At 33.6% G+C, this 15,031-nt stretch overlaps 1 non-coding gene across 1 annotated transcript; it reads right to left on the bottom strand.

Moving 5' to 3' along the window:
• Nucleotides 1-14,834: 14,834 nt before the first annotated feature.
• Nucleotides 14,835-14,906, bottom strand: Trnac-gca (transfer RNA cysteine (anticodon GCA)). The gene has a single exon. It is a non-coding gene; the product is annotated as a tRNA-Cys (tRNA).
• Between the last annotated feature and the right edge of the window lie 125 nt (nucleotides 14,907-15,031).

Here is a 15,031-nt window from a genome sequence, read left to right as displayed (position 1 = left end):
TATATTTTTTTAAGCATTATGAATCTAAAAAAAAGTATAACACCGGTTTCCGCGTCTGACCCCAAAACCTCTTCAGTTGGTCTTTAATTTTGTTCATGGTATAGATCTATATCTAGCTTTTTCGTAGAAAATAAAAGAAAATATATTTCTGTGTGTTTTGATTACAATTACAAAAAATACAGTTTAAAAAAATACATAACTTGACATACAAAAGTATAAAAAACCGTCGTTATAAAAGTTTAGATTTTAGACCAGAGAGCATTTTGGTTTGGTAATGCTTCGCATTACACATAACACTAACTGTGTTCGAACTTCGAACGATTAACTATCATAATATAGTTCATACACCCAACGGCTAAAGAACCCTACTACTGATTTTTTGTATGAGGTTTTTTCCCGAAACCTTACATTTAATACAAGACAGCTTTCCATGGACAGCTGCAGAGTGAATACATAAACAATGTAATATCTAAAGACAACAACAAAAACCTATGGTCATACATTAAGTCTAAGAAAATGGAAACAACAGGCGTAGCGCCATTAAAAGATGAACATAACATAATACATAATGATAATGAAACTAAAGCAAACATTCTAAACAAATACTTTGCATCAGCATTCTCAGCCCCAGGAGACAAAGACATATTACTGAATTTGAACCAAGTAGACAACATAGAAGATATAGTAGTAGGCCTACAAGAAAATGGAATTCAAAAACTATTAGCCAACACCAAACCAAATAAAGCTTCTGGACCTGATGGTATTCCAGCTAGATTACTCAAAGAACTAAGTAATGAGCTAGCCCCAGTGTTCAAAATACTCTTTCAGGCTTCACTTAACCAGGGCAGAGTACCAAAGGACTGGAAAGAAGCTAATGTCACCCCCCTATTTAAAAAAGGAGAAAAATCTGACCCAGGAAACTACAGACCAGTATCACTTACCAGCATCACATGTAAAATCCTAGAACACATAATATGTAGCAACATCATAAACCACTTAGACAAACATAATGTCCTCACACCATACCAACATGGCTTTAGGAAATATAGATCATGTGAAACACAACTAATAGGACTAATTGATGATTTTTCAAAAGGTTTAGATAATAGTGAACAAATAGATGCTATCTTACTAGATTTTTCTAAGGCTTTTGACAAAGTTCACCACCATAGTTTGCTTAAAAAATTAAAATATTTCGGCATTAATGGTCCACTGCATCAGTGGATTAAAGACTTTCTGATAGGGAGAGAACAAACTGTAATAATAAATGGCTCTAAATCAACACCGATAACAGTAAACTCAGGTGTACCTCAAGGATAACAGTCTTGGGTCCACTACTATTTTTAATTTACATAAATGATTTACCCAATTGCATTAGTTCAGGAACAAAAGTCAGATTATTTGCAGACGATGGCATAATATATAGAACAATAAAAACAACACAAGACACAGATATTTTACAAAGAGAATTAGATGAATTACAGAAATGGGAATCAAATTGGAGCATGTCTTTCCACCCAGAAAAATGTCAGTTGTTAAGAGTAACAAAAAAACTAAAACAAATTAATTCCACTTATCTTATTCATGGCAAACCAGTAACACAGACTAAAAACGCAAAATACCTAGGTGTTATAATAAATGAAAAACTGTCATGGAATCCACATATTGATGAAACTACAAAAAAATCAAACAAAGCATTAGGATTTATTAAAAGAAATTTCTATAAATCAAATAAGAACATAAAACTAAAATGTTATTTAACCTTGGTTAGGCCAATAATAGAATATGCATCCTCTGTTTGGGACCCCTCAACTCAAGAAAACATTAAGAAACTAGAACAGACACAAAATAGAGCAGTGCGATTCATAACAAACGAATATTCACATTTGACTAGAGTAACACCTTTAGTAAAATCACTAAATTTAGAAAGCCTTCAGGACAGAAGGCTCAAAAGTAAAGTAGCAATCATACATAAAACACTGAACCATAATCTTCAAATACAAAAACAAAATTTAATAAAATACTCTGAAAGACACAAAGATAAAGGCACATTCCTCGTCCCATATGCTAGGACAAATTTGTACAAATACTCCTTCTTCCCTAGTGCTATTAGAGCATGGAATGGGTTGCCTGAGCTAGCCAGGAAAACCAGTGACTTGGCAGAATTTAAGTCATTGGTTAATATGCATGACTAAATGCATGACGCGTAGGACGTAATCATCTTCTTTTTTGAAGTAACGTCTGTATTATATAAGATAAGATAAGACGATAAAATTACACCAAATATAAGCTTTCTTGTTGTTGTTTTTTAAAGTATGTTTTATGCTTTTTTTTTTTTGTTTCCCTTGTACCATTAGAGATGACAGTGGAATTTAAGTTTTTAATTAGCATGCATGACTAGTTTGACGCATAGATACGTGCGTATCCTTCTTTTGAAGGAACGTTGTAACTTTTACGAATACACAAGAAGAAAGTCATATCCATGTACAGATAAGGCGACAATTTGGACTGCTCCAATAGCCAGGTCATTACTCCATTGTCAGTGGCGGAAAAAAATCCTTGACGGAATATTCCCCAACTGACTCTCCATCTCAATTGTAGGCAATATATGCTCTCTGAAAGTCAATGTGGTTTTCAAGCTGCACACTATATATCCACACTATATCAAGAGGCTCGAACAAGACTCTAAAACCCTCCTATAGAGCAAAACCTATACGGAGAATTGCCTGATCTGAAAACCATTCGCGGTTCATCTCATATAGGATTACTGATCTGAACTCTCCGACATGTAAAATGAGAACGAAGAAGAAGAAGAAGGACATTATTTTCGTTTTACGATAAATGCAGAAAAAATGCAGAGAACAGAATTTGGACTTGTACGCTGCCTTCGTGGATTTCGATCAAAGCTTTTAACACAGTGAGTCGCGATGCCTTGTGAGGTATTTTATCTCGGCTCTGATGCCCTCCAAGATTTATCTCTATTTTCAAACGAATGCATCAGGGTCAAAAAGGTCAAAATTAGGTACAATGGTGACATATTAGCTCATTTCTCTATAGATAATGGTATTAAGCGTACACGCCTCAACACACTTTGCAATACTCTATGAAGCATAAAATGAGTCTACGTCTTTATCTATATCTGCGCTTATTGAGCTTTATGCGATTATTTGTGCCCTTCTGCACATACCGTGCTCCAGAATTATTAAAACGGAATAAGCTCCACAAATCAATGTGAATAGCCACCTCCTTAATGCTGTCGACCGCTTCATGCACCTGAGCAGCAAACTGTCCAACGATGCGTCACTGTCACGAGAAATAGAAAACGGTCTCGCTAAAGCCAACAGCGCTTTTTTTCGCCCCCATTGAGAGTAAATGGAAATAGGTCTCTTCGTCTACCAAGAAAAACTAATACATGTGTGTCCTTAGTGAGAGCTCTCCAACTGTCTCTTTCAGGGGGCATTTGCTAGAAAAACTACCTTACAAATAATAACCATATTCTGCTGGAGGATGGTGGGAACACTACTTATCTTTCGTCAGTTGTGCTGGGTTGAACACTCATCTCGATGGGGGATAACTGCGATCTTCTTTTGGCGAGCTTAAAGGAGGACGGCGTAATAGAGATGCCCGACATCCGAGACAGCGCTATACAGATGCCATTTTCCCATCACTTGCTTAGAGGAAAGTAGCTAGTAGCAGATGGCCCCTGAAAGAGACAATTGGAGAGCTCTCACTAAGGACACGGGACACACATTTGAGGCACAAAGAAAGCCCTTGAGAAGACAGGCACAGAAGACAAAAAGAAAACTTTAATAGACCCCGGCGGACAATGTATGTAGTAGATGTGACAAAATATGCAGGTCGCAACTGAGTTTGAATGGTCATTTGAAACACTTCACTTTCCTTTATCTTCAAAATCGAAGACATATTGCCATTGCCATAATAGAAGCTAGATCTAGATCTAGGATTAATGTCACAAATGTGGCTTTTGCTTTAGTGGTAGAGGAGCCAGCCTAGCCATTTTTTGTTTGGGACACTTTTCTTCCAGAGCTGAGGCACGTTTTTTCGCTGACAATAGCTTTCTTGGTCACCATTTCTCTTCACATAGTGAAGTCTAGGGCTATATCTTCCCAATAGTCAGTATATCAATATTCACTGCTTTGAGGGCCCGTTTGGTTACGTCTACATCCACATAACGGAGGTGGGAACGACCAGTTTTTCTTGAGCCAGTCGCTAGTTGCCCATAAAGGATGACTTTCGAGATGCGATTGTCCTCCATCCAGCAAACATAACCAAGCCAGAATCAGGGTTACGCGTTGTTGTCTGATGATTGCAAATTCTTAAGATACCGGAAGACCTGTTCGCGCAAGGATCTCAGTGTCGAATACTCTCTCTTGCCATTCGATTTTCAAGATCCATCAGAGGCAGCACAAGTGGAATGAATTTATAGTTTTCTCTCTTGCTTTGCATAGGTAGTCCATGACTCACTGCATTACAGTAGGGTGCTCAAAACGCATGCCTTGTGCACCTCCATTTTGGTTACTGTAGTGAGCTTCCGGTTTTCTTAAACTCTTTGTGTGAGTCTATCGAAGGTCGATCGATGCAGCTTTCCTTATATGCGTTTTTTTTTTCTCGTCTTTTAAAGACTTCTATAGATCCAAGGTAGCATAATTAATTTACGGCCTCTAGATCGTTAATTTATCTTTTTTTCATCAATGAGGATCTTATCTTATAAAATACAGTATAAAATAGTTACTTCCAAAAAAAAAAAAAAAAAAAAAAGAAGAAGATGATTACGTTCTACGAGTGTCCCTGGGTCAATCTGGTCAAGCATGCTATATGTTATAATCATTTACTTTAATTCTGCCAAGTTATTGGTTTTCTTGGATGACTCCAGATGGAGGCGGTGGTGTTGTAGCAGCTTTAGGTGGCCCCATAACTTTTGTTTTCTTTGTGTTAATGGTTAGCCCATATTCTGTAGAGGCCTGAGAGAAGCGGGACATATGTGTCAGAAGCTCATCTTATCTGTGTGCCACTAATGCTGCATCATCCACGAATAGCATATATATCTGTTATATAGGCTAGTGCTAAACTTCACAATTTATTAAAAATAAACCTGGAAGGCAGGTGTTATGTTATATTATAGTATATATTGTATATATTGTTAGCACAGTTAGTAGATTATGGATTTAGAATTTAGATCTAGATTCTAGATCTATATAAATCTAGATCTAGAATCTAAATTATAGACATCTATAGTCTATATTTATATTATATAGATCTAGACTCTAGATCTATTAAATTAAATTGTACTACCAATAATTTGGTGATTTGTGCTAACTTAGTAACTACTACTCAGGACTCAGGACAACTGACTACTCTCTAGGTCTAGTGACTCTACTCTAGATCTAAATACTAATTATTATATTATATAATAGTTTTTTAATACCATACTAGTAACTAGATCTAGTAACTATATTAACTATATAATATATCCTATATAATATATATAATATAGAAATAGATCTCTATAATAATTTACCTTATTATTATTTATTATTATAATTATATACTAGATTCTAGATCTATATTGTAACTATATTTAACTATATACTCATTTTGATTATATAGTAACTAGATCTAGAGTTGGAGTCTAGTCCTAGAACTATTCATACATTCATAATTCATAGTATTAGACCATCTAGATCTAGATTCTAGATTAGATCATAGTGATCATAGTAGTAAAGTATGTAAGTAATAATAGTATAGTATATAGATAGTTACACTATAGTAGTAGATCTACTCTAGACTCTAGATTCTACTTCTAGACTCAGACTGCTAGAGACTTTTTAGTTTATACTTATTATCTTATACTATTAATTATAATTACCGGTATACTATAAATAAGTATAGTAACATATTGTTTATTATATTCTTTCTGTTTAATTTAATTTGTTTACACTACAGGGTTTAAGTTTAAGGTTAGGGTTATAAAATTTAAAGGTTAGGGTGGTGTACAGTCTTTATAATAGTTTAAATGAATAAACATTAAAACACATAAATTGTTACAAATATAAGCTGATAGCATTATTTGTTGTTTTTTTTTAAAGGTTGTCAACAACATCTGACCGCATCAGGTATCTGAGTATGTAAAATAATACCACGACAAAAGATTTATCACTTTGGAAGTAATGTTAAGACTATTATTTAATAATAATATCTGGTAGATCTGATTCTGGCTGCCATGTCATGTGGTATGTGCTCTGGACTGTCAGCTCGATGGTCCCCAGTTTGAACTGCTTCCATCCCTCACTCTCTGGTTTGAGGCTTGGGCTACTTAAATTCAATTCTGAAGGAAGGTCTCAAACATGTTAAACAAAAAAATGTGGTTGCTTCTCTTGCTTGTCCGTTTGTCACTTATAATGGTCTAGAATCTAGATCTAATAAGGCTTGTCTTGAGTCCAAAGATTAGTGAGGAGGGCAGTATTTCCCATGGCTGCGCAGCCCCAGCTGTGACCTACATATTTTACCCACCAAAAAAGACTGCCTTAGGCATACATTTGTCTCCTATGCGAGATACTTGCCCTACCCAGCGTTGACTAGGGTTGACTACGGAGATCTGATTTGTGAAATTGTGACCCTACAATATTTACATAAGATTTTTACTAATTATTAAATTTTTACTACCTTTACTATTTAACTGTGAATAGACCTTGTTTTTAATGATTTAACTGTATGGAATTTAGCTCTTGTAAAGGAGAGTAATCCTTGAAGGATTACGGGCACAACATGGCCTAAATTGTGCAGATGTGCCAAAAACTCAAAACTCAAAAACATAACTGCCGGACCATGAGAAGTCCCTCTATACCAGGGGTTCTCAACCTGTGAGTCGCGACCCCCTTGGGGGTCGATTGACGATTAGCCAGGGGTCGCCTAAGACCATCGAAAATATGGATTGTTTTTGTTTTTTCTTCTATTTCTGTATGTGTGTGTATGGGGGGGGTGTCGCGGCAGAGTGGGGCATTGTAAAAAGGGGTCGCCAAGCATAAAAGTTTGAGAACCGCTGCTCTATACTGTCCATACTGGCGTTCGCAAGGACATTCTAGATCTAGTACTGCATTGATAATTGATAGTACTTCTGGATTTAGAATTTATTAATTTGCCAAAGGTGGGCAACAGCATGGTAACCTACATACTTGAATTTGAATTAGTCATATTAGATCTTGATCTATTATTGTAGTAATCCAGTAGAAATATAGATTTACACCTACCTTAAATAGACACCTAGATTTACTCTCTCTAATTTACAGATTATTGATATTATAATGATGATTCCAAGAACTAGCATTGATGAAGCTAACAGACATCTTCAGCAGCTACATCATCGAGTCAATGGTCTTGAAAAAACAGTTCATGAACAGCACGAAAATTTATTAGCTAAAGACAAACTGCTTCAACATAAAATTTCTGAGCTATCCTCTGCTAAGGACAAAGAAATAGAAATCTTAATAAATAAATTACGAGCATCCGAACGTACAGTCTCAGTATTACAAGAGGAATTAGAACGGAAAAATCACCATATATTGGCTTTACAACATAGTCATGCAAAGTTAAGACGATTGTTAAATTTTAAAGATGATGTACAAGATCTCTTAAAGACAATGGAAGATGCAGAAGAAAATCTAGTTGTTGAGGAAGGAGACACTGATGGCCTTCTTTCATTTTATCAAAGGTCCAGCGATGGTGCAGGAAACTGTGCTGTCACTGGTATAAGCAAAAAGTATAGAAAAAAACGTTTGATTCGTCCTGTAAATCATCCTGAAAATCCTATCAATGTAGAGCAGATTACACAAAGTGATGTTGAAGATGTTCCAAATTTGGGTGGCAAAGAATTTTATTTATAGAAAGAAGCTCATTTAAGTTATTAAAGCTTTTTGATTTATTTCAAGTACAGGGTAGTAGAAAAAATGAGTTTATGTAAGATATTGGAATTTTTTAAATTCTGATTCAAATGTTTTTTTAAAAAATAGGTAACATTTATATAAGCAGTTCTTTTTTTTTTTATTGGTGCTTTTATTATATAAGTATAACTTTTTTTTTTACACTCTTTAATGTTTTTTAGTATATATAATACTGTTACTATATCCATATTGATGTATCCAAGATTATCAATCTTACATGTTTATCCATATATTGTGGCACACTAATGTTAGCAACAGTGAAAACAAATATTATAACAAGACATCTACACATACTGTATCTACAATAAGGAGAGACAGCTGTGATTAGCTTAACATGCTTAAAAATAAGATTAGAATCTCTGAGCTGTATAGAAATATGCATATCACTAACCTATAATTATAAATAATAATTTAGAAAACACTGATAACAAATAAGTTGCATCAAGAACATAGCAGACATTAATCAAAGCTTAAAAAGGAAACTTATCTTTTTTTTTTCACTAGGTAGATCTTAAAACGTTTGTAAAAATGATTATAATAAATTACTCATTCCAGTACATTTGACACTAAAGCAACTGCATTTAATTTTATTGACTATGTACTCATTTTTTACAATTTTATTGATTATGTACACATTTTTAAAAGAGATGTACTTGTTATTTATTTGAATTGAATTTTGCTTGTCTTTATTCATTTTTATGTAGATTTCATATTCCTCTATTATATATATATGTCTCAAGAGCTCAATATCTATGTGTATCACTTAGTTGTTTAGCATCAATATAAGAATTGTATATTATATTTATTTGCAAAGTCAAACCTCAATTAGCATGTGCTCAGGTTATAATCATTTAGCAAGACAAAAACTAAATTAATTAAATATCATTTTTAAACTGATTAAATTATCAATGTCAGATAGCAAATAATTTTGTTTTGCATAGTAAAGAACTTTCAAAGACTGTAGAACAGTGTTCCTGCTAATTTCTGTAAACTCTCACAGCAGGTCCATCTATTGTTTTCCTGCATTTTGAGCCTCATAAATACATTCTACTGGCATCTGCAGGGCATATAAAGTTAATTTGAGAATAGGGATAGGCCAATAATAAAGCCTTTGAAAAATTCTAGGCACTTATAATGCATGTACCTTTGCATTGAGCATTATTGTCATAACATCACCCTTGTATTAAAAAAAAAGCATTGTAGTGGGCCTCTTTTGTTTATGCATAGGGTATCAATAGAACAAAGGTACAAGAGAGAAATTTGAGTAACACACAAAGAACGATGGGTTGACTCATGTTTGCAGAGATGTATTGAAATGTTTTCTTCAAACAAACTTTTTGAGTTGATCCTTTTGTAGACACCTCTGATGAAAACAGTATGAAAAGATAAAATGATTGTTTCATCGTTAAATAATATTAATTTTTCAACATTGGCAATCATTTTGTTTTACTTGATCAATATTGACTATAAATTTATAACTACATTGCTAATGCAATAGATTTCTTGCCCCTTGTTAAAAAAAAAAAAAAAGAAAGAAAGAAATAGCAACATTTTCATTACATGTACTGGGTCTTATAAAAATATATTAACACTCTCTGACTTAGAAACTTTCATTTTATGATTAATTATGAATTAATACTAGAAACAGTCATAGTTTTGTTTTATTGTGTACCAGTATTGTTTTGATAGAATGTTTTGTAGTATTATAATAAGGCTTGTCTTTGAATCTGAAGATTAATGAGGAATGCAGTATTTCCCGTGGCTATGCAGCCCCAGCTTCGACCTACATATTTTGCAACATCCAGCGCATCCATTGTCTGCAAGTGGTCGATTTAGATTTTCTTTTCGTCATCTACATCTTTCCTTGGCAGTGGATTTTCTTTTGGTCTAAAATGTGTATCCTGCGGCCTTTCTGAGTGATCTACATCTGTCTTGTTCCAAAGCTGCCTGCAACTAGGTGCTCTTTTCTGTCAGTTAAAGCAAGTTGGCACCTAAGCTGGTTTTCAAAGTGTTTCTGTGGGGAATCTCTGTTACATCAATCACCTTTCAGCTCATCAAAAAAGACTGCTTTAGGCATACGTTCATCACCCTTTACGGGATACATGCCCTGCTCTGCGTAAATGTCAGACCATAAGAATTCCCTCTTTGCTGTCCATACAGGCGTTTGTAAGGACATTGCTGTTTGTAGTATGGTTTTGCCACCATTTGTCCATGATGTAGTGCAAGTCTGTGCGCTAGCAACCTTTTTATAAAATGTTCAAGTTGTCTTAGTTGACTCAGATCCTTTTGTAGCATTAACTAGTCAAAATTACCAAGTATTTTTTTGTTTCTGTCAATACATTACAGAAAACTTTGTTTAAAAAATGCAATATTTACAGTGTATTACTTTCTTTTTTAAAATTAATCCCATTTTGTTTTACATATAGTCCTTGTGAAGATAATGCACTCCAAGCTTAAAATTTTAAAATATAAATAAAAACCCATGATGTAAGAAAATTTTTTCAACTATTGTGTTCAGTTTTCACGTCAACCATTTGTACATTAATAGACATGGAAATTTTAAAATCATACTGTTCAATTTTATTATATTTATATTTGTGATCAAAGTGTGCAATGCATTGTTTATGTTATGGAAACTTTTATTTTCCTTATTTAACTTTTTCATTAAGCTTTGATACATTCTAATGATGGAAAATACATTAGCATTTATGGATGTATTTTCATCGTTATATTTATATTGTTGATTTATTAAAATCTTTTAAAAATCTATTTAGAATCACTTTATATTCTTTCCAAAAGTTGACTTTTATGTTTGAACGCTATTTATAAATAAAATGCCTAATTCGTAATTGTATTCAAGCTTTTGATATTCCAAACAGGATTCTGTTTCAATTTTTAGCGGCCTCCGAATAGTTTTGTGTGAAATGTCTGTCCGTCCATCCCGATTAGATCTCGTAAACTACAAAAGATATTGAAAATCCGACATCACAATATTTTAGACCATTCAAGGTTCTGATGCAACGGCTACTTTTTTGTTTTCTGAAAGCGAAAAATCTAATTTTTAAAATCAGTTATGCAAGCAGTTTTTTAAAGAGAAAAAGCTAATTAGTATGCATTATAAATTAGACCTAAATTAAAACGAATAGTAATCTTGTAAACTTCATTTTCATGAACTTTTTTTTTAAATTGCGAATTTTTTTTTTTTTTTTTTTTTTTTTTTTGAGTATTCGAATAAGAGATTGAGCCTTTTCAAAACAATTACATCAATTAGAAGACTTCAGTTAGGCCACGAGAGGCGCGGTAGCTGAGCGGTAAAGCGCTTGGCTTCCGAACCGGGGCCCCGTGTTTGAATCCTAGTGAAGACTGGGGTTTTCAACTTCGGAATCCTTAGGCGCCTCTGAGTCCACCCAGCTCCAATGGGTACCTGATATTAGTTGGGGAAAAGTAAAGGCGATTGGTCGTTGTGCTGGCTACATGACACCTCGTTAACCGTAGGCCACAAAAACATGAACTTTACATCATCTGCCCTATAGACTACAAGGTCTGAAAGGGGAACTAGTTAGGCCAGGTTCACATCTAACTTTGCATTCACTTGCACCTATCCTTTGATCTGCTGTACCGTTGGGGCACTACACAAGATCTGCCAACCTTCTTTCTCCATTCTTATCTCACATTTGTCTTTGTTATAATTTCATTTGGATGTTCTTTCTGAAAATAATGAAGCCTGCCTGGGTGGACCACTTCGGGGGCCGATTTTGAGTTTGTGTTTCCACACAAACTGTCTTTGTAATCTTGTTCTTTTTTAATTTGAAATAGCACAATTTTAATCTTAAAAGTAACTAAGTAACATGAGCATAAAGGCATGCGCAGTCACAAAAACATGTATAAAAACAAAATAAAATTTAGGCCTATATAGTTTCCATTGCACACTGGTACCTCTACAGTAGCCATATGTTAGAATATAATAAGTTAGACAAGAAACACATCCCACTGGCACGTACATTTTTACATAAAACTATGGGAGCCAATCAAAACATGCATTCATATTTTTCTACCTGCCCTTTGCCAGTAACACAATATTGAACATTTAAAATGTATTTATTAAATTAATTAACACAAAAGAACAAAAACAACAACAATACTATATTAGAATTAACAAAAAAGTTTCTACACTGGAATATTTCATTCTAATTTATTTGTTCAAACTTTCTCTTATAGACAGAATGTGTCGGTGTATTTACCCCTCATTGCGTTTAAGATGTAGAGTCACGTTGGTATAACTCGTTGGCTAAAATAAAGATGAACTATTTTGTTTACAATAAAGTGCTTCTAGGAGGCAATAACATCGATAGAGGGGTGCACACCCCAGCGTGGAACGCCAATTAAGGGGAGGCACCAACTAGTTCCCAAATCAGATTTTTAATAAAGTATTGATGTTAATGAGATAGCGTTACCTTCAAAACGTTCTTCTATACCGGTACGTTTAATTACTTGTGTAATTATTATAATTATTTTGCTACAAATAATGTGATGGAAATCCCATTTAAAGTGTACACTACACATTATACTACTTTACAAAAGTAAAAAAAAAAATCAGCGTTTCTCTAACTGTGTGGGTGCTCGAGGTGATGTCAAGGTGTATTCGAAGGCGTTTAAGAATACAAAAAATAGTTATATTTCCAATGAAACATAAAGATTTACTGCAGCGGGATTGAACAACTAGATATATTTAGAATAATCGATATGGGAAGCTCTGCTGGGCCAAATGAAAAACAGGATGCTCGGGCTACGAGGCCTTCAACAGATAGGCCTACAAACGAAAAAGACAAACAACATAAGTCCAGGATTTGATTATTATAAATGGACATACTGACATATACTTAAACTAAATATTTAATGGCGAACACATTGTCGTGGAATCGTGCAGCATGTGAATAATTTTTCTTGACCCCAGCCAATAGCCTACGTGTACAGTGAAAAACAAGAAAAAATATTTAAATTTGTAGGCCTAATAGAGTTAGACTTTTACCTTTAGTCTGTTGGACCGTTGGGGCACCAAGCAATCGCTTATGAAAACAAAGTTTTATAGTTATCTATTGTTAGTTTCAAACTTTAAAGCGGTGACCTACAAAGTATAGAGTGGGCTAATTTAACTTATACCACCACATCAGTCAAGTACGATTTCTTTCCCTTGTTCAAGATACCAAACAAAATAATTAATTACCAATAGTTAATAAATTAATTGGTTAATTTTTCGTTACTGATTCTTGCATTGTTAGGTAAAAGTAAATAATTGTGCAAAATTTCAGCCTGATCAGAAATTGCGTATGGGAGACATAACGTGTACACAGTTGTTACCAGGTAGACAGATAAGCTTTGCAAAAAAAATTATTTGTTGTTTTAGATGTCTCTCTTTGTGGGAGATATGCTCAGACTATCATCTCCTTTCTTTGAGATTAACGGAAGTTACTCTGCAACTGAGGGAGGCCAATGATACTACGTTAAAACAAGTTAAATACAAAAACAAAAAAACAACATAATGAAAAAATAAATTAAAATTTTCTAAAAAACTCGCTTATATTCAGTGATATTGCATCAATTATTTTGAATCTATCATATAAAAAGGAAAACCCCTTTGATGCGATACGAGAGCTTTGAAATATGTGAGTTAAGTAGAAACACACACATGCACAAAAAGAAAGTTTCTTGAGTCTGAATTAAAAAATTGAGCCTCCATGATGGAAGGCCGACGCATTTTGCCGCTGAGATATTGAAGTAGGCTACTTATAAAAAGAAATTATATTGGTCTCTTGCAAATTAAAAATTTTTAACAAACGACCTAAGTTTTACAAAGCTTCTATCAACTCACACTGTCTTTCTGTCTGGTAAAAAATGTGTAGGCCTACACATTATTTCTCCCACACCCAGTCTCGGATCAAGCTGAAACTTCGCATGCCATAATTATTCATTGACAGACAAGACATGAATCAATAAAAGAAAAAGTAACCAATTAGACAATTAATTAGCCTACTGGTAATAAATTATTTTGTTTCATAGCAACAAGGGAAACTAATACTTCAGTATTCACATATATGGCTAAATTTGTTGGGTTAAGATCCCTTAAATAATTGGGAGCGCTATTTCTCTCTAACGCATCTTCTTATCTTAATTATCTTATAAAATATAGACGTTACTTAAAAAAATGAAGATTATTACGTCCTACGCGTCATGCATCTAGTCATGCATGTTAACCAATGACTTAAATATAGCATTCTCCGATCAAATTGATACTTTAAACAAATATTTTTTGTACCTAAAAAAATAAAAATAAATCAATAAACAAAAATACACAATTAGTCAATTAATTTTCGGTAATTAATTATTTTGTTTGATATAGAATAAATGGAAAAGCTTGTACATTATTGGTAGGACGGAGTTGTTTTCCTTTAAATACTTTTTTTTTTAAAATTAATTTTAAAAAGGATGTTTTATATTTTGCTTGTTAACTTTATTGTTATTATTGGCATGGGTCGCCCGGCGCCGATTTAGTATTTTTCCACATAAAACCAAAATTAATTAATTACGACTAGTTCATTAACTTATTATTTTTAAATTGATTCATGTGTTGTCATCGACAGATAATGATTTTGCAAAGTTTCAACTTAATCAAAGAATTGGAAGTGGGAGAAATTAACATGTACAAGATTTTTCACCAGACAGATGGAATAACTTTGAAAAAAAAAACCTTAACATTATAGGCCCTACTTCTAATTACATTGTTGCATAGCAGCAAAATACACGTGGACGAAACAATGAAGACAGTTATTATATTTTTTTTTTGTCTCGAAGAATTAGTTTAAAAATAATAAAAAGTATAGGGGACACCCGGGTTTGAACCGGGGACCTCTCGATCTGCAGTCGAATGCTCTACCACTGAGCTATATCCCCTCATATTGAAAAGTTTTTATAATTAACTAAATTGTAGTGTAATTTTTTCCACCAAGTTTTTTTTTTTTTTTTTTTAGGTAATTGACGTTAAGAAATATGATATAGGAGTATATATTAAATACTAA

The sequence above is a fragment of the Biomphalaria glabrata genome, chromosome 5, assembly GCF_947242115.1.
Source record: "Biomphalaria glabrata chromosome 5, xgBioGlab47.1, whole genome shotgun sequence".
NCBI lineage: Eukaryota > Metazoa > Mollusca > Gastropoda > Planorbidae > Biomphalaria > Biomphalaria glabrata.
The sequence above is the reverse complement of the archived record's forward strand: the minus strand, read 5'-3'. Positions and strand labels throughout refer to the sequence as shown.